The sequence below is a fragment of the Vombatus ursinus genome, unplaced genomic scaffold, assembly GCF_900497805.2.
Source record: "Vombatus ursinus unplaced genomic scaffold, bare-nosed wombat genome assembly UNPS02014826.1, whole genome shotgun sequence".
NCBI lineage: Eukaryota > Metazoa > Chordata > Mammalia > Diprotodontia > Vombatidae > Vombatus > Vombatus ursinus.
Genome location: NW_020954604.1, coordinates 9,223,887 through 9,247,134, shown reverse-complemented (window position 1 = coordinate 9,247,134; position 23,248 = coordinate 9,223,887). Strand labels below are relative to the sequence as shown.

Below are 23,248 nucleotides of genomic sequence, written 5' to 3'. Positions count from 1 at the left end.
ATTCCATCCTGCCACCAACTCACTCCCTGGATTGGGTCTGGGATAGATTAAGAACACAGTCACAACACTGGGGCCCCAGGACAATGCAGAAGACAATTGCCTAGTCATCATTTACAATGCAATTTGGAATGCAAAACAGAGTTCTGTCTTTTAAGGAAGGAGGGCTGAGAAATGTCCTAGAGCAACTATTCTTTTAGCCTTTCTGTTAACCCATTTCCACATTGGGCAAAACTTACTTTTTCTCTATAATAGGGGACTGGCCTGTAATAGGTCTCAGTCCTGGAAGCATGGGTGTTTGGTAAGCCTTCTTCTGGAAGTACCGCATAATGTGGAACAAAAGGGCCCTGCTCTCCACTTTGGAGCATGCACAGGTATGACTGATTCCAGACTATTTGGCAGCTAAGTGGCTCAGTGGATAGAGCACAGGGACTAGAGGCAGGAAGACACATCTTCCTGAGTTCAAATCTGGCCTCAGACACTGTGTGTCTCTGAGCTGTGTGACCCTGGGCAAGTCACTTAATCCTGTTCATCTCAGTTTCCTCACCTATAAAATGAGGTGGAGAAGGAAATGGCAAACCACCTCAATATCTTTGCCAAGAAAGCCTCAGATGGGGATACAGAATTATACAAAACTGAAGAACAAGACAACAAAGGGATGATCAGCACTTAGCACAGTGCCTGTCACAAGAGGTGCTTAAGAAATGTTTATTTTAGATAAGCTAGATATGATAGATATCTAGAGAGAATTGAATGGAAGCAAAAAGGAATACACCTTTTTCTCAGGAGTTTATGGTACATTTACAAAGACTGACCACATATTAGTATATTAAAATTTTATAGTTAAAAGCAGAAATATTAAAAGTTTCCCTTTTGGATCATAATGCAATAAAATTATATTTAATAAGGGATCAACAAAACATAGATTAAAAACTAATTAGAGAATCCTGACTCTAGTTCTGACTAGTTCTTACTTATGAAATTTAATGAAAATCATTTAAAGTTGTCTGAGCTTCAGTCAGTCAATAAAAAGTCAATAAACTTATTAAACACCTACTGTGTGTCAAGCACTAAGGATATAAAAAGAGACAAAAGACTGTCCCTGTCCTCTGAGAGCTCACGTGAGGGTGACAACATGTAAACAATTAGGTATAAACAAGATATATATTTATAGGATAAAGAAGTAAATAAGAGAGGGAAGGCCCTAGAATTAAGAAGGGTCAGGAAATGTTTCCTGCAGAAGATGAGATTTAGTTGGGACTTAAAGGAAGCCAGGGAGTCATTAGGTGGAACAGAGGAGGAAATGTTTCATATATGCGGGCCAGCCAGAGAAAATGCCTGAAAGATGGAATGTCTTGTTCACGAAATGGCCAGGTCAATGTTATGTCACTGGATCAAAGAGTTTGTGGCAGGGAATAAGATGCAAGAAGCCTTGGAGGCAGCTAGGTGGCACAGTGAATAGAATGCAGGGCCTGGAATCAAGAATACTCATCTTCCCTGAGTTCAAATCCAGCCTCAGACACTTACTAGATGTGTGACCCTGGGCAAGTCACTTAATCCTGTTCATCTCAGTTTCCTCATCTGTAAAATGAGCTGGAGAAGGAAATGGCAAACCACTCTAGTATTCTTGCCAAGAAAACCCCAAGTTGAGTCATGAAGAATTGTACTGAACAACATGAAGATTGGAAAGGTAGGAGGGGACCAGGTTATGAAGAGCTTTGAATGCCAAATGAAGGATTTTGTATTTGATCTTGGAGGAAATAGAAAGCCACTGGAGTTTATTGAGTAAGGGGGTGACATAGTAGGACTTCTGCTTTAGAAAAATCACTTTGGTGGCTGATTATACTCTTTGAGAGAAGGGACTGTGCCCTTTTTCATCTCTGAATCCCAAGCACCTGCCAGAGTACCTGCCTTACATGTAGTAGATGCTTATTAACAACGACAATAACCATACCAATGACAATTAATGATGATGATGATGATGATGATAAACTGAGACTTAGTGTTTCTTCTTCTGGGAAATCAGGGAGCTAGCCTAGAAAGATCATAGATTTAGAACTGGGAAGGCACCTTCACGATCATCAAGTCCAAACCTCTCATTTTGCAGAAAAGAAAACCAAGGCTCAGAGAGCTCAGCAAGTAGATTTCTGACTTTGAGGTTCAGTCCTCTAGTCACTGTCCCACCTAACTCTCTTTTGGTTTCCTTCCAGACCTAGATCTATGATCCTCTGAGAGAAGAAGTTTAGGGAATGGTTGACAGGCCAATTTTGTTGGAATGGAGAATAAATGACAAGTAGTAGTATAAAAGGAGGCTGGATCTTGTAGAAACAGAGGAGGCTTAGAGAGGTCAGTCATTAAGCTGGTTCACCCATGACTTTCAGTACATCTCCCTCCTCATTTTAGCCCCAAACCCTGTACCTCTAACTCTTGCTTGTGGGCAGCACAATTGGCTCATAGAAGGAATGGCAAACATAGACAACAAAGATATCCAATATTTAAAAGACACCTTCATAAAGACAAAGAGCTTGAGAAGGATAAATGAAGAATAGGAGTAGCTTAGCAAGGGAAATGATTTCCCTGGTTGGATCATTACCCACAGGAGTCAGGATAGGATGGAAGTGTCAAAGTCTCTGGGCCACCATAAAGCAAGATTGTTGTTCAGCCTTCATTCTCAAAGAGGACCAATGACCTAAGGAGGGTGATGTCTTAACTTGCAAGCAGATTGGTATTTAAGTGAAGTAGAGCTGTGCAGAATCATCAACCTTCCAGAGTCACTGGAGTCCAGTGACAAGACAAAGGTCAAGACAACTGGGGATGGCCCGGATGCAGTGGGTGACCTTGGCCATTTTTTAAGGATCTTTCCCAGGTCTCAGTTTGTCTGAGGCAACACTCTTTCAGTAATTAAATGCTGGGTAAGAATTGAGGCAGTTTGCCTTCACAAAAGACTCAATCTGGCAGGGAAAGTCCCTCAGAGTTTCTGGCCTGAACAGAAACAATTGCTATTTACGCTCATTCTGAGTCATCAAAACCCAAACCAAAGCAAGATTAAGTCATTAGGCGAGAGGGCAAAAGTTGGGTATACAAGGAGAGGGAGGGAGAGGGACTTGATAGCAAAGTAGCTTACTCAATAACTCTGTATAAGACTAGCTTAGGGCTAGCATTTAGCAAAGCCTGGGAAGGAAGAACAGCAGGGTTCCAAGTTTCAGTTGCAGCAAGAAATGTGAGAAGTACAGTTGGCCAGGAAAGAGGTTGAACTTAACTCTAGGAATGTCACAGTTGAGGTTCCATTACGGCCATTACGTAGACTTGTTTTGCTTAACTATCCTTATTTGTTACAATAACAATTTTTTTGGCATATTCTTTTCAAAATAACTGTTGTTTATAATTTGTGTAGGGGATTGGAGAGGTTAGCAGTAGTGATGCCCTCAAAAAGAAGGCCATCGAAAAATGTTTTTTACATTAAACAGAAGAGAACAGAGGGAAGTTCAGTTAAGCAGGACAGTTTTGAAAGTAACATGTGAAATTTATTATATCTTTAAAAAAAACCTCAATTTGAAATGGACATTCAGTTTCATACATAAATACAAATAATTAACATTTATGCAGTGCTTATTATGTGGCAGATGCTGTGCTAATTATTGTCTCATTTGATCCTTACAACAAGCTTGAAAGGTAGGTGCTGTTAATTATCCCCATTTGACAGATGGGGAAACTGAGGTTAAATGACTTGCCCAGGATCACACAACAAATAAGTATCTGAGGTCATAGTTGAACTCTTTGTCTTCCTGACTCTAGGCCCAGCACTTTATCCACGGCACCGCCTAGCAACCTCTCTACTCTCAGTCAAACTTCAGTCCCAGTCCCCTATCCCCCCTTAACTGGGATGTCCCAAGGTGAAGGTGTCATCTGTGATGTATGTTTAAAAGGAAATTTTTGAGGTTGAAGATACAAGTATTCAATTTGCTATGATGATGATGATGATGATCTTTGTGCTTCTCATTATGAAAATGTTGTGACAACCATAAGGCATACAACTGACCAGCCAATGCAGTGCATACTAACAAGGCTGGCATTTGATCTGTGTTGTGATCGAGAAGCTTTCTTGGTAGAGCAGCTGCAGTCTTTTACAGGCATCCCTTGTTTTATTATGCTTTGCTTTATTGAGCTTTGCAGATATTGTAGATTTTTTTTGTTTGTTTGTTTACGAATTGGAGGTTTGTGGCAACCCTAAGTCTAGCAAATCTGTCTGTCCCATTTTTCCAACAGCATATGCTCACATTGTGTTTCTGTGTCACATTTTGGTAATTCTCACAATATTTCACATTTTAAAAACGATTGTCATATCTGTTATGGTGATCTGTGATCAATGATCTTTGATATTACTATTGTAATTGTTTTGGGGCGCAATGAATCACACCCATGTAAGACAGTGAATTTAATCAATAAATGTTGTGTGTGTTCTGCCTGCTCCACTGATCGACCCTTCCTCATCTCTCTCCCTTTCCTCTGACATCCCTATTCCCTGAGATACAACAATATTGATATTAATTAATTACCCTACAAATTAAAAACCCTATAAAAGCCTCTACATATTCAAGTGAAAGAAAGAGTCAGTTGATATGGCAAACTTCGCTGTTGTCTTATTTTAAGAAATTGCCACACATACCCCAACCTTCAGCAACCACCACCCTGGTCAGTCAGCAGCTGTCAACATCAGGGCAAAACCCTCCACCAGCAGAAAGATTATGCCTTGCTGATGATTAGAATTTTTTTTAGCAATAAAATATTTTTTAACTTAAGTTATATACATTGTTTTTTTTAGATATAATACTATTGCACACTTAATTGACTACAATATCATGTAAACGTAACTTTTATATGCACTAGGAAACCAAAAAATTTGTGTGACTTGCTTTATTGTGATACTCATTTTACCGCAATAGTCTGGAACCGAAACCTTCGTTATCTCCAAGGTATGCCTATATTTGTCCCGATTGTAGAAAAATAGATTATTATGGGAGATATCTCTTCAAGAACCTGTTATTTCTGAACATGCAGAAACATCTACAGAAATTAGTATTAGCGTTACCTGATAGAGATCCTAACCATGTCACAGCTAACTTTATAGCCCATCTTATATTTAAATTTTATGATATTTAGTCATTTTTCAGTCTTGGCCGACCCCATTTGGGATTTTTTTTTTTTGTGAGGCAGTTGGGGTTAATGTCACACAGCTAGTACGTGTCAAGTGTTTGGTCTGAGGTCAGATTTGAACTCAGGTCCTCCTGACTTCAGGGCCGGTGCTCTATCCACTGTGCCATCTAGCTGCCCTGGGATTTTTTTTTTTTTTGGCAAAGATACAGGAGTGCTTTCCCATTTCCTTCTCCAGCTCATTTTACAGATGAGGAAACTGAGGCAAACAGGGATAAGTGACTTGCCTAGGGTCACACAGCTAGGAAGTGTCTGAGGCTTGATTTGAACTCAGGAAGATGAGTCTTCCTGACTCCAGGCCCAGCATACTATCTACCCGCCAGTCTTACAGAGACGTAAATGAATAGAGTAGAATTCTACATATGTATAGAATATTTTACCCTGGTGGGGGATTCAGAGACCCTTATGCCTGTAAAACAACATGCACTTTACTAGCTGTTCTGTCAGTGGGCTTTCTACTCCAGAGTGTTCATATTCTCTGAGCAATAGGGGAACCCTGGATCCTATGACTTGAGTTTTCCTCCCAGTTATCAGGGATGAGATGTTCTGTGGGGGGATATCTTGATTCCTCCGGCCACTTGGTTTCTCAGTTACAACATCTGCAGCTAAAACAACAACATACATAGGCCACATGGCAGCAACTAGAGACAGCCCGTAATGCAACCAGGCACATGAATGTGAGCAGTATCACCACTGCAGTTACACAATCAACAGTAATAATCAACACATCAAATGCAGAAAACAGCCAATGAATTATTCAGAACTCCCAACTTCTTCTTTCTGGGTCAAATGACCCTAAGGCAGGGGTGGGGTGCCTGCGGCCTCGAGGCCACATGTGGTCCTCTAGGTCCACAAGTGCAGCCCTGCCACGACCTAGAGGACCACGTGTGGCCTCGAGGCCGCAGGCACCCCACTCTGTCTAAGGTTTCAGAAACAGAGTGTCAGTTGATGAAAAGTGAGTGAGTAGGCTATTTGTCCAAGAGCTTCTATAGTATACTTCAATGTTTGAAGAAAATTCCTCTTCAGATAAGGATGAATTGGGAAATTGTAGGGTTTGGTGCCATGGGCTGTGTAGATATTAAAACTTTTGATGCTTTAGAAAATCTAAATTTACTTGTATGAAATAATGAAGAGTGAAATGAGCAGAACCAAGAGAACATTGTACAGTTATCCCATCCACGTTGTGACTTTCCCCATTGCAGTTTCTATATATCACGGGTAGGCATGATTGGGAATTTTTTGGGAGTTTTGTGGAAGTTGCCGATGACTCGGGAAGGCCAGCACAGAAAAAGTTAGAAACATAGAAATGCATAAAATATATGTATAGTATTGTATAATATCAACATATTTCATCTTTCAATACCATAATAGTTCAGACTTCTTCTTTAGTATGAAGGAAGGGCCAAAAATTGTATATGGATTTCCCAGATCATGGGGGAGCCACGTTCCTAACCCCTGCAATGTGGAAGGGATAACCATCTACAGTAACAGCAATATTATTCAAAGAACAACTAAGTTATTAGAAATTCAAATCAACTACAAAGGACCTGTGAAGAAAGATGCTATCCACCTCTAGAGAAAGAAAACTGATAAATAGAAGTAAGCACAGTATGGTTTTATAGATATCTATGTCTATATTTATGTCAAATCGTGGCCTTCTCTAGTGCGAGGTGGGAAAGGAGAAAGGGTGACAGTTTGGAATTTAAAATGCAACAATAAAAGAAAAGAAAAAAAAAGAAAATCTACATTTAAAACAGAGTAATAAAGGAAATGATCCTCCACCACCTCCTCTGATGATGTTCCAATTTGTAGACAATGTTCTCTGTGCCATCTTTACCAATGAAAGAGGACAACAACTCTCCTTGGGTTTGTTTTGGTGGCTGTGATTTCAGGCCTGTCACTCTTATTACATTGTGTACATTCAAAAGGAAGAGAGAAAAAGAATACGATCATCATTTCTAGTTAACTAATTTTTACTTTTAGCACGTAAATGTAGGTAGCTTTGCAGGGGTGATTTCTGCTTCCTCTCTACCTGAACATGCAAAAGGGTCCTAATACTCCTTATTTAAAAGGAACAGGAACGTGGAATTCTCTAAAGTTGCTATGTGTATTTATGAATATTAATAAAAATTGCTAGGATAGTTTACTTTTAAAAAAGGCTATACTATCATCTTTTTTGTATTCTGTTTTGTGTATGTGGAAATACTTCTTTTTTAGGTGTTAAAATTCATAAAATAAATTGGCCCCGTGAGAGCTCCCTGGGGTTGTCTAACATGGTTCATAAGGACTGAAGAGGCCTCTCTGGGCCAGACCAGGTCCGTATTTAGCTCTCTCTTCCTTCACTCCTCTCTGCTGGTGTCACTGCTTTTGCTTACAACACTCTCCTCCTTTCAGATTCTCTAGGTCCAACCTCTCCCAGGAATCCTTTCCCAACTGGCCCAGCCCTTGGTGATCAGGATCCTCTGAGCTCTTTCGAAGTGCTTATTGCTAAGTATATCTACTCTGACCCTTAGTAAAAAACTGTCTGGTGTAGCCATGCCAATTTCTCCAACCTGACTGTGCTCCTGGAGGTCAGGGCCTGCATCAATAAATATATGCTGGACCTGAGCCTGGCAGTGAGGCGGGGGAGGGGAGAAGGAGTCAAAAGCATCAGGTTTGAGCATTCAAGCTTAACTGCTGTGTCCAAGGGAGTGGGGAAGCGGCTGTTTTTCTCAGAGTCTCTATTTCCTCCTCTATAAAATATATGTGTGTATGTGTGTATTAGTGTGTATTAGTGTGTATGCGAGTGAGTATATCTGTGTATTTGCATGTTTTTACATGTACACATGTGTGTGCAAGTGCATGTGACATGCATATGCGTGTATTAGTGTATATGTGTATATATTAGTGTGTATGTGTATGTATCAGTGTGTATTTGTATGTCTATAAGGGTGTTAGTGTATGTGTGTGCATATATATGTATGTGTGTATAAGTATATATGTGTATATTAGTGTATGCAGTGTTCATGTGTATTAGTGTATATGTGTATATTAGTGTGTATTAATATGTATGAGTCTATTAGTATATATTGTGTATTCGTGTTTATGAGTCTATTAGTGTGTATTGTATATTTGTGTGTATGTATGTATATGTGTGTATTAGTGTGTATATATGTGTATTAGTGTGTATGAGTCTATTACTGTGTATTAGTGTGTGTATGTCTATGTATCAATGTGCATATTAGTGTGTATTTGTGTATTAGTGTGTATTGTATATTAGTGTGTGTATGTATATGTGTATATGTGTGTATTAGTGTGTCTCTATATGTGCATGCAGTGTAGAGGTGGGGTGACCTGCAATGATACCGTGGAAAGAGCACTGACTCCAGAGTTAGGGGACCTCGGTCTGAATCCTGAGTCTGATGCTCAGTACTCCCATCAGACTATTTCTTTCCCTGTTAGATTGTGAGCTCCTTGAGGGCAGGAATGGTTTTTTCCCTCTCTGTAGTACTTAGCACAATGCCTGGCACATAGTGTAATCTTGGCAAATAACTTAACTTCCCTGGGAGTCAGTTTCATCATCTTTAAAATGATGTGACTAGACTAGAGCTCCCTTCCAGTTCCAGATCAATGTTCCCAAGATTTTTTTCAATGACTTGGGTCTATGAGGAGCTAGCTCTCTTCATGGCACAGGACAGAAAGTTCCTAATTAGGGAAAATGGAGAAAGCCCCAAAGCTTTGGAGCAGAGGACCATTGCGTTTACTCCTTCCAATCCCTTTTGTGAGCTTTAAGTTCCCCTTCTGTCAAATGACTGGGGATAAGATTCGGTAATATATAAAACCCCTTTCAGCTCTAAAGCCAAAGAGCCAGTGTAGTCTTTGGGCACTGGGTACTATAGAAACTTCCCTGTGGCTGGGGATGGGATCTAGGTCCCTGGATATATCATTAAAGTGCACTGATATCCTAGACCCACTTTTGGAGGGGCCAATGGAAACCATCAGCTATTGGAGCCTCCTGCACTCCCACAAACAGTCCCCTGGTTTATTTGAAGGGGGCTCACCCTGTGTCAGCAGGGCTCCAGTGATCCAGCCCAGGGGGCTCCCTCAGTGGACCGGGTGACTGCTATTGTCACCTTTCACCTTCCTGACTAATGAAATTAGCCATTTCCCTTTCTCTCCCTCTGGGTCTCTGGCTTCCAGGAGAAAATCAAAGTGTCTATAAAAGCCAAAGGGTCACTGTCTGAACTCAAGGCAAAAATCTAGAGGAATTTCAGTCATTGGCAAGGGTATTTTGTGGCACCCTCAATGGCTAGAACTATGAGGAGGAGGAGAGGGAGGGGATTGGGAAGGCAGGGAAAGGGAGGTGGGAGGAACAGCCAGGAGGCTCCAATAGTCATTACTGGGTTCCACTCTTCTGGGAAGAGGAGGGGGAAGACAAAGGATGCATTGTCTCCCCAGACGAGAGGGAGGGAGGCGGGACCCCTGAGGCTAAGGGTCCCTCTTTCAATTTCTCAGCCTCTGCCAGGGAAAAGCTGTAGGCAGCTCCCCATGTGGTATGCATTTTGACTTGAAAACTTTACTGTAAGTGTCCTGGCAACGTGGAAATCTTCAGAAATGCAAGCTGAGGAGGAGTGGGTAGCAGATATTTGTTCAGGGCTCAGCTGTCTGAATTAATCAGCAGAGATGTGGGCTCCCAGGAGCAGTGATTTTTCTCAGAGATGGTACTGGCCTGGGGAGGTAGATGGAACTCATGGGCACAGAATGTTTCTATCTGTGCCTCTGTCTTTCTGTGGCTAACCATCATGTCTAGAGACTTTTCTTCCCGTGTTGATCAGTGTTCTTTCCTGCCTTATAAGTGAGGAGGTAGGAATGAATGGACCTCCTTAGGGTTAGGATCACAGGAGTACTGAATTTGGAGCTAGGAGAGATCATCGACCTAGAGCTGGAAGGGGCCTCAGAAACCATCTAGTTCAATCCCCTCATTTTAAAGACCAGGAAATTGAGAGAAAGAGAGGTTAAGTGATTTGATCAGAATTACATCTGGTAACTGATGGAGCCAGCATTTGAACTCATGTTTTCTGTAAATTTGCACTAGGTGGAATTGGGACTGAGCACCAATCTCCATTTTGGGACAATGGCAGAAAGTGATCCGGGATAGAAATTAGTTTCTGGTCCTGATTTTGTTACTCAGTAGCTGGGTGACCATTAGATTTTCACATAATCTCAGAATTGGAAGACCATCTAGTCCAACGAATGATGCTTTCCTTTTCATTCTCTTTTAACTTCTCTTTTTTTTAAGGACCAGAAGAGCTGGAGAGAGCTCTCTCTCTAAGCCAATCCTGTTTGGTCTTAACTTCTCTCTTTCTCTTTGAATGGAAATACCCCCTGAGAGGGATAATGCATGAAATAAGTTAGCACAAAAGAATGAGCCAAACTTATCTCCATGTCCCCCCAATAAGGACATTGGAGGTCTAGAATGGGAGAGGGCTGCTTAAAGGAGTGCAAAAATGGAAAATGGGGATGATGCTGCCAGAGATAAATTTCCAGACTTCACAATTTTACTCAAGGTTGATTTTGATGGTAGGAGGAAAATCAAACAATGATGCTTTGGAAAGCTATAAAAAAAAACCCAGTTGTATTTAAGAGTATCACCATTACTCAGACAGATGTGTATTTCAAAGCTCTGTTGTACTGACCAGTCAGAGAAGAAACAGTCTTCAAATTGATGAACCCACAAGAATTTGATCAGCTTGCTCTCCAAGGTCTCTTCCAATTTCAATACTCCATGACCCCATGCTATTCCGATTAGGGTAGTGTATTTACCAAAATGTGCATCAACTTATCAGTCAAGCGATAAACATTAAATAGGTACCTGTTATGGCTACATGTTGGTTTTAGTGAAAATGCACTGGGGGACTGAGTCCCCTCCATAGTGAACTAAAAGCTCAGGATGAGTCAACACTGTGATGAGACAGCCAAAAAAATCCCCAAATAAACAGAATCTTAGCTATGGTAATAGAAGCATCACGTCCAGAATGAAAGAGGTGATTGTTCTGTTGGGTTCTGTCCTGATCAGACCACATCTAGCATAGTGTGGAAAGGTACTGGTTTGGATTCAGAGGTCCCCAGTTTGATCTTGGACAAATCATGGAGCTTCTCTGGGGCCTTATTTTCCATATCTATAAAACAAAGGGCTTAAGCTAAACGACCTCTGAGGCCCCTTCCTGCTTTAGGCCTATGGTCCTATGAGCTATTCAGTTCTAGGCACCACATTTTAGGAAAAATGTTGACAAACTGCAGTAGATCCAGAGGGAAATAATCAGGAGACTATGTCATATGAGGATTGGTTGAAATGAGAACATTTAGTCAGGAAGAGAGAAGACTTGGTGAGGAGGAGAGGAAGGATTTTTGTTGTTCAGTTCTATCTGCTTCTTCATGACCCCATTTGGAGTTTTCTTGCAAAGAGACTAGAGCGGTTTGCCATTTCCTTCTCCAGCTCATTTTACAGATGAGGAAATTGAGGCAAACAGGGTTAAGTCACTTGCCCCAGGTCACATGGCTAGTAAGCATCTGAGGCTGGATTTGAACTCAGGAAGATGAGCCTTCCCAACTCCAGGTTCAACGCTCTATGTGCTATGATGCCACCTAGCTGCCAAGGAGGGATAATCACTATCTTCAAGGATTTAAAGAATATAAGTAAATAAAGAATATTGAAGAGGAAGAAGCTTTGTCTGGTTTAGCTCAAGAGCCCAGGACGAGGAATAGTGGGTGGAACCTATGTAAAGAAAGATTTTAGTTTAGTGTAAGGGAAAATTTTCCTAGCAATTAGACCCGTCCTTGGGGCAACGAGGTGGTGGCCTTAGGAACTGTCAAGCCCAACCCCTTCATTTCACAGATGAGAAAACTGAGGCTTAGTGGGAATACATGATAACCTAAGGTCACGCAGCTAGTGAGTGTCTGAGGCTGGACTTGAGCCCAGGACTTCCTGACTCCAAACTCTCAGTTCTCTATCCATTACACCATATTGCCTCTTAAACTCCCCATCATTTTACAGGTGAGGAAACTGAGGTCTAGAGAAGTCGTAGGATCCTAGATATAGAGCTGGAAGATATAGAGCTCAGAAGTCATTTAATCCAGTCTCTTGATTTTGCATACGCAGTTACTGAGGCCTAGAGAGACTGACTTGCCCAATATCAAATAGGTAGCAGAGAGCAGAGACAGGATTGGAACCAATAACCTTTAACTTCAAATCCTGCATTCTTTTCATGGTGTCAAGATGAGATGGGTAAAACAGTGGGCATATTTCTGGGCATGGAACCAAAGAAATTTGGATATTTAGTTGGTCAGATCACGGAAGGTCTTGAAAACCCAAACAGAGGAGTTTGGTTTGTAGAAATAATGACGGTGATTAATTTCCATCCTCAGGTGAGTCAGTTTTCCAAACTTAGACCTCATATGACTTGGATCTAGCCAATCCCCTCTGTCTCAAGTTCCCTAGGGAGGTGCTTCTGTGTTCCCAACTCAGAAGAGAAGTTGATTTCAGATGACTGGCTATCTGACATTGTCCATGAAACTCCATCCAGGTAATTTTCTGCTTCAAGCTTCAAGGAACCAGCGTGCTGGTTTTCTCTAAACGTCCCCAAACAAAACTATGGGTGAGAAACAGCAATCTTCAGGGAAGTATGACCCAATGGGAGCTGGAAAACATTAACTCTGGATAGAGATGTTAATTCATCACTTACTGTTAATTAACTCACTGCAATGCTTTCTATGGTCCCTTCCTGGGGCAGCTATGTGGTACAATGGATAGAGTCCTGGGCTTGGCGTCAGGAAGACTCATTTAAGTGGGTTCAAATCTGGCCTCAGACACTTACTAGCTGTGTGACCTGGGGCAAGTCACTTAACCCCGTTGGCCTCAATTTCCTCATCTACAAAATGAGCTGGAGAAGGAAATAGCAAACCACTCCAGAATCTTAGCCAAGAAAATCCCCAAATGTGGTCATGAGTGTTGGACACAACTGAACACTTCGGACCCAACTGTTACATTGCAATGCTTTCTGTGGTTTCTAGTCACACGAATCCTCTTCAGTCCACTTAATAACAATACTGCTATGTGTCTGTATGGTAGCTCCTCCCTAGATCGCCAGACACTAGACAAACATAAATCCATGCTATTCCTCCTGCTCCACAGCACCAGAAAATATTACTATCTCATTTTGGGGAGATGGCAGACAATAGCAGCAGTGAAGAAAGTGAACAAAATTACCTCCTTGTCATTCATTCACCAAATATTTGGTGAGTGGTGACTATTACATTATATCATATTTACAACTCATGTTTCCATGGCACATTCTTCAAAACAGCCCTTTGAGGTAGGTACTACAAGTATTATTAAACTAATTTATAGATGAAGAAACTGAAGCTCAGAACGGTTGAAAGCTTTGCCCAAACTAGTGAATGTTAGAACTGAGATGAGAATTTAGGTCTCCTGATTCAGTCAATCAACACACATTTTTTTTTTAATATAACACCTGTTATGAGCCACATATTGAACTAGGCATTGGGTAAGCAAAGATAAAAATGAAACAGTCCCCATTCTCAAAAAGTTTACATTTTATTGGGGGATAAAACATGCAAAACATGCATGCAAGTATACACACATACATATCAATGCAAAATAAATGGAAGACTATTTTTTGGGAAAGCACTTGCAACGGAAGGGAAAGTAGGATTCAGGAAAAGTTTCACGCATTAGGTGGCATGTATGAATTGAGCTTTGAAGGAAACTAAGGCAGCTAAGTGATGCAGTGGATATACCGCTGGCCCTGGAGTGAAGACTCATCTTCTTAAGTTCAAATCTGACTTCAGATACTTCCTAGCTATGTGGCTCTGGGCAACATCATCCATTTGCTCCTCCTTTAAAGCTGCTGTTCCCCTGGGCTGTCTGGGGCTCTCTCTCCTCCTCTCCTATCTTTTTCCCTCTCCTTCCCTTTTTTGGAAATCTCATCATCTCCATGAAGATGACTCCCAAATCTAGGTAGCCAGTCACCATCTCTCTCTTGAACCCTAGTCACATATCACCAATTGCCTCCTTTGTATCTTGATGTCTAATAGGCATCTCAAACTTAAGTTGTCCAAAATGAAACTTATTATCGATACCCTCACCCTCTGCCCTCCTCAAAAAACCTGCCACTCTTCCCAACTTCCCTAATTCTGGTAAGGGTTCCAGAGTTATCCTTGACTCTTTTTTCTACCTCTCTCCCTCAGGAACTGCTGCTCCTGCCGCTGCTGCTGCCATTGCCACTGTGGCTGCCTTTGCTGGCTGGTGCTCTGGACAGGCTTCTACCCTAGTGTCACAGACCTCTCCTGCCAACCTTCTAAATTGTCTTAGGCTGGAAAATGTCTAACCTTGACTTTTTGTTGACTCTGCCACTCCAAAATTTGATTTCCACACACTAGGCTCTTAATAAATGTTTGTTGACCTGAATAATAAAAGGTTATTACAATGCAAGTTTGCAAATGATGAAATGCTAAAGGGGTAATACGGATAGTAAGTACTGCAGGATTCCAAAAGAAGAGGAAGCCACCACTCTTTGGACAGGTCAAGAAAGCTTCACTGAGGACTTGAGCTGGGTAGAATTTGGATAAGCAGAGAAGAAAGATGAAGGCATACTAGGAAATGGGGGGGGGGCGGCTACATAAGAAAAGACTCTGAGGTGGGAAGAAGGAAGGTATATTAAAAAAATAGAAAGAGACTTGCCTGGCTAGAGTAGACTATTCATATGGGAAGAACAGGCAATCCGCTGTTTTCATGAACATAGCCATTTCATATGTTGGAAATGTGGACAGTGATGGGGAACCTCATTCATAAATCCAAGCCAGATGGGGTTAATCTTAAACACTGGAGCTGAAAAGGTCACTCTAATGATCTGGAGGTAGATAGATGGTATAGTGAATTGAGTGTTGGGCTTGGAATCAGAAAGACCTGAGCGCACTTCTTGCCTCATATACATATTTCTTACCTGGGTCACCCTGGGCAAGTTACTTAACCTTAGTTTCTTCATCTGCAAAATGGGTATACTAATGGTGCCTATTACCCTCACACAGTTGTTGTGGTGATCAAATGAGATAACATATGTATAGAACCTTGTAAACCTTACAGTGCTATATAAATGCTAGCCATGATGATGGTGATATATTCATACACATACACACACATACACGCATACATATATATGTCATGGAGAATGTTCCTTTCACTTGAGTTCAAACCTATTGAGACATCTGATTTTCCGTGATTCTTATTAAAACCTTAGAATAAAGATGCTTTTTGTATGGTTGTTTTTTTTGAGTCCTGAACATTTCACTTTGCTGACCCATGATTTGCTAACCTATAATGCTTGCCTCTGGACCCGCACTACAGAAACTGTTGCTGTTGCTGATGGTCTTTGTTAAACCCCACTGTCCTTCCAGCCTGCTGTGCAGAAGGTTGTCCATCTTCGCTATTGGTCAGATCTGCTTGAGGTGCCAACCTCAAATGAAACCAGTACATCCAGAGAAATAATTCTGGAAAAGTAGATTGGAGCCTAAATTGTGCCAAATGGCAAATGAATACACTAGAGATACATAATGGCCATCATATGGTAGCCTGTTACTTAGCCTTGCAGATAAGCCCATGACATTTACAAGTCTGTAGGATTTTTAAAAAGAGTATAAAATATATCAGATGCACAAGGTGCATTAGCAGACTTTTGGTGGCTAACCACTTACATAATAACGATGCTGATGATGGTAATGGGATTGACAGGAATCAGAATGGTGGTGATAGTTATAATTACATTAATGGCTATGGCAAGTATGGTGATGAGAATGATGGTAATGGTAATAATAATGGTGCTGGTGATGGTGGCGACGGTAATGATGACAGGGATGGCAACGTCAATGGTAATGATGATGATAGCAGCAACATGCATGAAGCTCTTAAAACAAGTAGCTTCCTTCTTATTTTAATTTATGTGTTTTCAGTCAGCACATATTTGGATAATGAGTGATGGCCTGATCTAAACAAGAATGCCCCCTGGCTAGCCTTTACTGAGCTCATGTTCTGCAGGGCGGTGGGTGCTTTACTAGCACCGTAAATTACCCCTCATAAATTTGCTGTTTTGCTTCTTGCAGGTAGACAGCTCCATAAAACCACTCCTGCTGGGAAATATGAATCTTGAACAAATAAATAACATTTATCGTTTATGTCAGCAGCAATGTCATCATGTAAACATTTTGTTCTGGGCTGCCCAAGAAGCTGAGGTATTGACTTCCTTCCCTAAAGGATGTAAATGACTCACCTCAATAACGCAAAGTCAACTAGACGAGGGTGCTAGAAGGAATTTGTAGACAGATGCCTTTATATCACAGTGACATAATTTACGATCACTTCTCCTTCCTACTCAGTAGGATCTCATTGGAGTCACATGTATGGTTTCCCTGGGAGCCCTTTAAATCAACCTCATGCCCTGGAGGCTTGAGAAGACTACTATTACATTGTCAACCTATCATGCAAACAGTAGCAGCCCCTGTTATATTATGACTGTCCCCTTATGTTCCTGCCTACCAAATCTCTTCCACCAGTCCAGTACCATCCAATTCAACAAGCATTTACCAGTCACCATTATTATCACCAAATCATAATTCTGCTATGTATTACTATGGGACAGATCACTTCATCTCTTTGGGCCTCAGTTTCCTCATCTGTAAAATGAGGAGGGTTGGGCTAGATGTTCCTTCTAGCACAAAACTGACTATCCAGTGAGCTTATAATTCTGTGATCCTACTTTGTGCAGGGGCAATTAGGTGACACAGTGGATAGAGTGCTGAGCCTGGAGTCAGAAAGACTCATCTTCCTGAATTCAAATCTGGCCTCAGACACTTACTAGTGGTGTGACCCTGGGAAAGTCATTTCACCACTGTTTGCCTCAGTTTCCTCATCTGTAAAATGAGCTGGAGAAGAAAATGGCAAACCACTCTAGTATCTTTGCCAAGAAAACCCCAAATGGGGTCACAAAGAGTTGAACACAACTGAACAACTACAACAACAACAAAACTTTGTGCCAGGTATTATATCAGGTGCTGAGGACATAGAGGCAACAACATTAATAAAAACTTATCCCTGTCCTCAAGGCACTATGTATGTGTGTGTGTGTGTATGTATGTATGTGTGTATGCGTGTGTATGTGCATGTGTGATTTTAATGAGGTATTATTTTCTTCTGCCATCTTCCATATGCCATCCCTTTTCTCCCTGCAGGTTGCAATTGTTAAGAGAATCAGTACTGAGCCACCAAAGGTGATGGAATTCATGGTTGCAATCTTGAGATAGAATTTTTAGCATTCTATGTGACAAATTCTGGCAATGATTGTCCATTTGGCTTCCTATTTACTCTTTCTGCTAGGTTTATCTTTTCATGAATTGGGACTCCGGGGGTCAGGAACGGTGATGTATTTTCACAGTAGTCAACATGGCAGTGATGATGGGGAATGTATTCTTCCAGTATTACTGAATGACTGAATTCATGATGATGAATTTGAATTTAGTATTATTTTGAATTTTGAGACCAGATTGAGACAAGAGGGCAGGTAGAGCTTTTCTTTTTGCTCTTTCTGATGCCTCTCTGCAAGAAAGGAATCTAGATTTTCTCTCTTTTTGAAAAGCTCGTGCCACATCACAAAGTAGCAGGAATAGGTCTCCAGAGGGAAAGCAGCTAATACGCTCAAGGATCCTTGAAATAACCCTTGTGGGTGTTAATGTTTACTAACACTGTAGCTCACAAGTCCCAGCTTATTTCTGATGAATAAATCTGCTGATAATTAACATTAATAAAAATATTTACTGAAAATGTAAAGCAAGTATATAATATTTATATAACACTTCATAAATATGCATACACATAAACATTATAAACATATAACATTTATAAACATTTGATAAACATTAATCATACTATAATCAATACATTTAACATCTGTGGGGAGAGTAGGTGCACACTTCAAGTCCTAGGCTTCAAAGGCACATGTATTAGGAATTCATATGGCCAGAGGAACTCAAGGCTCTGGAAATATTGACTTACACATACTCCTTCTCTTTCAGAATTATCCATGAGAGTTACTTGATGAGCATAGCTTCTGCATAAACAAATGCTTCTACTGCTAGGAAGAACTGTTTGATAGTGTCTTCTCGCTAGGCATGTCATGTCAGCTAGAAGAGTAGCTTTGCTGGCCTGCTTTCCAGATGCTCCACTTCTAAGTTGTTCCTCTACTCAGTTAGGCTTGCTTCTTGATAGCAACTGTAGGATCCATCATTTTGAGCTTCAGTCTTATCTGATGCTTTCACTTGAAGTAGTATTGTACTCCTTTAGCCAAGGACAGTGTCCCTTAGCCTACTATTGGCCAAAAAAAGAAAAAAGCCTCTCTAACTCTGCTCCTCTGATAGGATTCTTTCTTTTTTAACTCCTCCTTTTCTACCTCCTATTTTGTGTTCTATCTAGTCTAATCCATCCTTGACTGAGAATTCCCTCTAGAGCAAAGGGTTCTTAACCATTGTTGTGCCATGCATCCTTTTGAAATCTAATGAAGCCTAGAGACCCCTTCTCATTATTTAATAATTTTAAGATTTTTTTGGCAAACTTCTCATTAAATAAGTTTAGAATGTCATTGTTTTTACCTTATAATGTGGCTGATGAAAAGCTCAAAGAGCTTGTACCAGGAGTAGAAATGTCAACTCTGCTATTTTATTATTCTTTTTTTTGTGTTCCATTATTATTCTTACTGTTTTTCAGTAGTTTTCAGTCATATCTGATTCTTTGTGACCCCGTTTGGAGTTTTCTTGGTAAAGATACTGAAGTGTTTTTGCCATTTCCTTTTCTAGTTCATTTTATAGATGAGGAAACTGAGGCAAATAGGGTTAAGTGACTTGTCCAGGGTCATACAGCTAGTGTTTGAGGCCAGATTTGAACTCAGGAAGATGAGTCTTCCTGACTCCAGGTCCAGCTCTATCCACTGTATCACTTAGCTACCTTTTTGTTATTCTTACTTTCAAATAATGTTTTCTTGGCAGAGATCTCTTAAAGTCTCTTGCCTGACTGTGAGGCTTAGTTTAGTTAAAAATAAATAATATAATCAATAAATTAACTTATCCAGGCACACGTATATATTGGGTTATAGGAAGAAAATAATATGCTGAAAATCAATGAAGAAATGAGGGCACTTTTGTCAACCCCTACACCTTGTAGAATTTCTTCTCCTATCTCAGTATACCTTGGGTACTGTGTGTGACATTGACTATGTGACAGGTTGAGTGAGGGTGGCAGCTTTAATCTATACCTTAAATATTAGTAAAGCTTAGTTTATTTGTTTTTTTTTAGATTAGAAATAATTTTAGGTAGACATGCTGATTCTTCTTATGCTCCAATATATTATTTTATGTACTCCCTAGGGTACATGTATCGCCCGCCGCTTTGGAGATCACTAGTCTGGAAGAATGTTCTCTAAACTTTTTTGGTTATGCACATTTCCCATCATTTAAAGTATTTGGAACATACACTATGCTATAGGTTTATGTAGGTAGATATCAATTGATTTGTTTATTCATTTATTTATTTATAAATCATATGCACGCACTGTTCTGTTACTGCATTTAATGAAAAACGAAAATGGGGATGTGGGGCTCTTACTCTCTAAATGCAGACCCCACCCTCTGAGGTGAGGAGAGGGGGCTTGCTGTAGCCACAAGGTGACCTGGGGGGTACAATGTAGGTGTGGTAGGAGGGAGATGGGGAATTTCCCAATGGTACCTGCACAGCCGATACTTTGGGTACCTAGTAGTGGTTAAGTTGTGGGGGCCAATGGCAGGGACAGAAGTGAGGAGTTTGCATAACAGCAAGAGTCGGGGAGCATTAGGGGGGAATAATGGGTAAAAACACATGTTGAAAATCATGATTGGCTGTTGCAGGGAAGGTGAGATGTGACCCATGTTCCCACCTTCCAAATGATTCTCAGGGTCATACTTCAGCCTCATCATTTTGGCGAACAAATTAGAGCAGTTGTTTATCCCCAGTCTTGTGGCATCTCTCCCTGTTTCCATGATTCTTAAAAGTCTGGTCATATGGTTATAGATATTTTCAGAATGGCACTAAAGCCATTGTGGGAACTCATTGAATATTCACATCAGTAATAACATGAGTGGTGGGGGTAAAGTCAGAAGTAACGTCCATGTCATAAGGCACTTGATTGAAGGACCTGAGCATATTTTTCCTGTAGAAGACACAGCTCAGAGGAAGCATGATAGCTCTTTTCTGGGCTGCCATATGGAAGAAGCCTAGACTTGTTTTGCTTGGCTCCAGAAGGAAGAACCAGGAGGTTCTGTGTAGTGGTTATAAAGGGGTAAATTTAGGCTTATTGCTATGGAAAACTTTGTAACAATTGTTCAGTTATGTCTGATCCTTTGAGACCCCATTTGGGGTTTTCTTGGCAAAGATGCTGGAGTGGCTTGCCATTTCCTTCTTTAGCTCATTTTACTGAGGTCAACCGGGTTAAGTGTCTTGCCTGGGGTCACCCAGCCAATAAGTGTTGGAGGCTGGATTTAAACTCAGGTCTTCCTGGTTGCAGGTCTGGAGCTCTATCCACTATGTCACCCACCTGCAATGAGCTATCTGTAAGTGGAATGGGCTGCCTCAGGAGGCTGTGGGTTCTCGTTCACTGGAAGTTTTCAAGCAGACGTTGGACGACCACTTGTCAGGTATATTGTGAGGATTTCTTGAGTAGGGTTGGACCAGAGGCTGCTTAAGTCTCTTCTGAGTTTCAGAATTTGTGTGATTCTTTGATATGTGACACCCTCCTTTATTTATCACAGTCTAATATTTTGTATATGTTTGTGTGTTCTGAAAAACAGACTACACCAGGAGATAGCGGTATAACCTGATAATTTCCTAAAAGTGAATGTTTGATCAATCAATTATTTGTTAAGTGTTTATAGTACAACCACCATCATCCTTGGTGGTGGGGGGGGGTGGACAAAAGATATAGAAGATTTGCTTCTTTCCTCAAAGAACCTCTCTGAGGAGATCAGATGAACACAGGTGTAACAATCAGGCAGTATACGATTCAAGTGATGAATTGTTTGGTATGGATTATATAAGTGCTATGGGAAATCCATAGGAGAGAGATCTGTCAGGTTGGAAGTCAGTGGGGAAGGCTGTGTGGAGGATGTGGAATCTGATCTGGATCTTGAAGAATGAGAAGGATTTGGGTAAGTGGAAAGGAGGAGAGAGTATTTCCAGGTGTAGGGAAGAGAAAAAGCATAGAGGCAATGAATTAGCGAAGTAGGTATGGAGAAAATATAGTAATCTCACCACCCAGCTTCACAAGATTTTACCACCTTGAGGGTTCCTCACAAGAGGCTCTGTGAGTTTAGCTTTAAGATTTTTGAAAGTTTCTGAGTTGGCAAAGGATTAAAAAAATGCAATGCCAGTATGGTTGTGGTAAAATGGGCAGATACTGGTAATTGCTGCTGGTAATGAATTTAGGGAATGTTTTTCTTTGTATCCCTAGTACTTAGCACAGTGCTTGACACATGGTAGAAACTTTAACATAGCTTGTTGATTGATTAGTGGAGTTGTGAATTAGTCCAACCTTTTTGGAGCACGATATTGAATTACACAATGAGTTAGAAAAAATTGTGCATTCTCTTTGATTTAGTAGTCTTTGCCATCAAGGCTATATCTCTAGGAGGTTGCTTGTAGGAGAGAACTTTTTGTTGTTGTTGTTTAGTTGTTTCTAGTTGTGTCCAACTCTTCGTGACCCCATTTGGTGTTTTCTTGGCAAAGATAGTGGAGTGGTTTGCCATTTCCTTCTTCAGCTCATTTGACAGATGAGGAAACTGAGGCACACAGGGTGAAGTGACTTGCCCATGGTCACATAGCTAGTAAGTGTCTGAGGTCAGATTTGAACTCAGGAAGATGAGTCTTCTTGACTCTAGGCCCGCTACTCTATTCACTGCACCATCTGGATGCTCGAGAACTCTTATTGGTACAAAAATATTTAACAGCAGCATTATTTATAATATAAAAAAAACTGGTGGGTAGAATCTCCCAAACTAGGTATCTATTAATTGAAGGCTGCTTGAATAGATTTTGGTATATGGAATGTAATGAGGTATCATCATGGCATAAGTATCTATAAATCTGAAAAATTCTAAGAAATATTGAAAGGCATGTGAAGCGATGCAGAATGAAGCTAGCAGAGCTAAAAGAACAATATGGGCACAAATCATACCCATGTAGTTAGGTACAATAACAGCCACAAATTCATACCTACAAGAGAAAATCAGAAAATAGAATGAGTTCTACTATATTAAGATCAATATTCATGTCTTTTGGGGGTGGAGTTACATAGACATTCAGTCCTCAAATGGGTCTGTGATCTCATCCATTTGGATGTTTCCTCTAACATGCAGATTGCAACCCATCCATGTCTGCCCTCCTGGAGTCAGGTTGTCTGTAGCCTCACATCAGTCCACTATAGGGCTTCCCCCCACATGCTATAGGGCTTCGCTGCTTTCTCTTGAAATCAGGGAGGTATCAATGGAGTTCTATGTCTGTTTGCCTGTTATCCCTCACCCTTACCACATGGTTTATCTCTTCCTAGCATGCGTTTCTCTGATGATGTCTTTTCCTGTTGTTCTCCTTTGAAGGTGCTCATTAGCTATGTGTTGCAGCCATGGGCCTCCCTGTTGCCCTCTATGCGACACTTGTTTTTAATTCTTCAGAAAGTGTTGTATTTTATGTCTCATTACCATATAGCAACAGTCAGAGAATATTGGTGTTAAACAGATGGGCATTTGCTTCTGGGAGAAACTTGTGGGGTGGTAGAGTTTGGGGTGCAGTTTTGCATTTTACAGAGGTAGTTTCAGCCCAGTATCTTCCTCCAGTTCAACTCTGGGCCCAATTCATTGTCTAGCTCTTAGGGCTAAGAGCTTTTAGCTCCTGACACACAATAGGTACTTTAAAAAGCCT

At 40.8% G+C, this 23,248-nt stretch overlaps 1 pseudogene; it reads left to right on the top strand.

Annotated features, from left to right (window-relative positions):
* The first annotated feature begins 3,880 nt into the window (after positions 1–3,880).
* LOC114025039 overlaps positions 3,881–23,248 on the top strand; it is a 68,545-nt pseudogene continuing 49,177 nt past the window's right edge.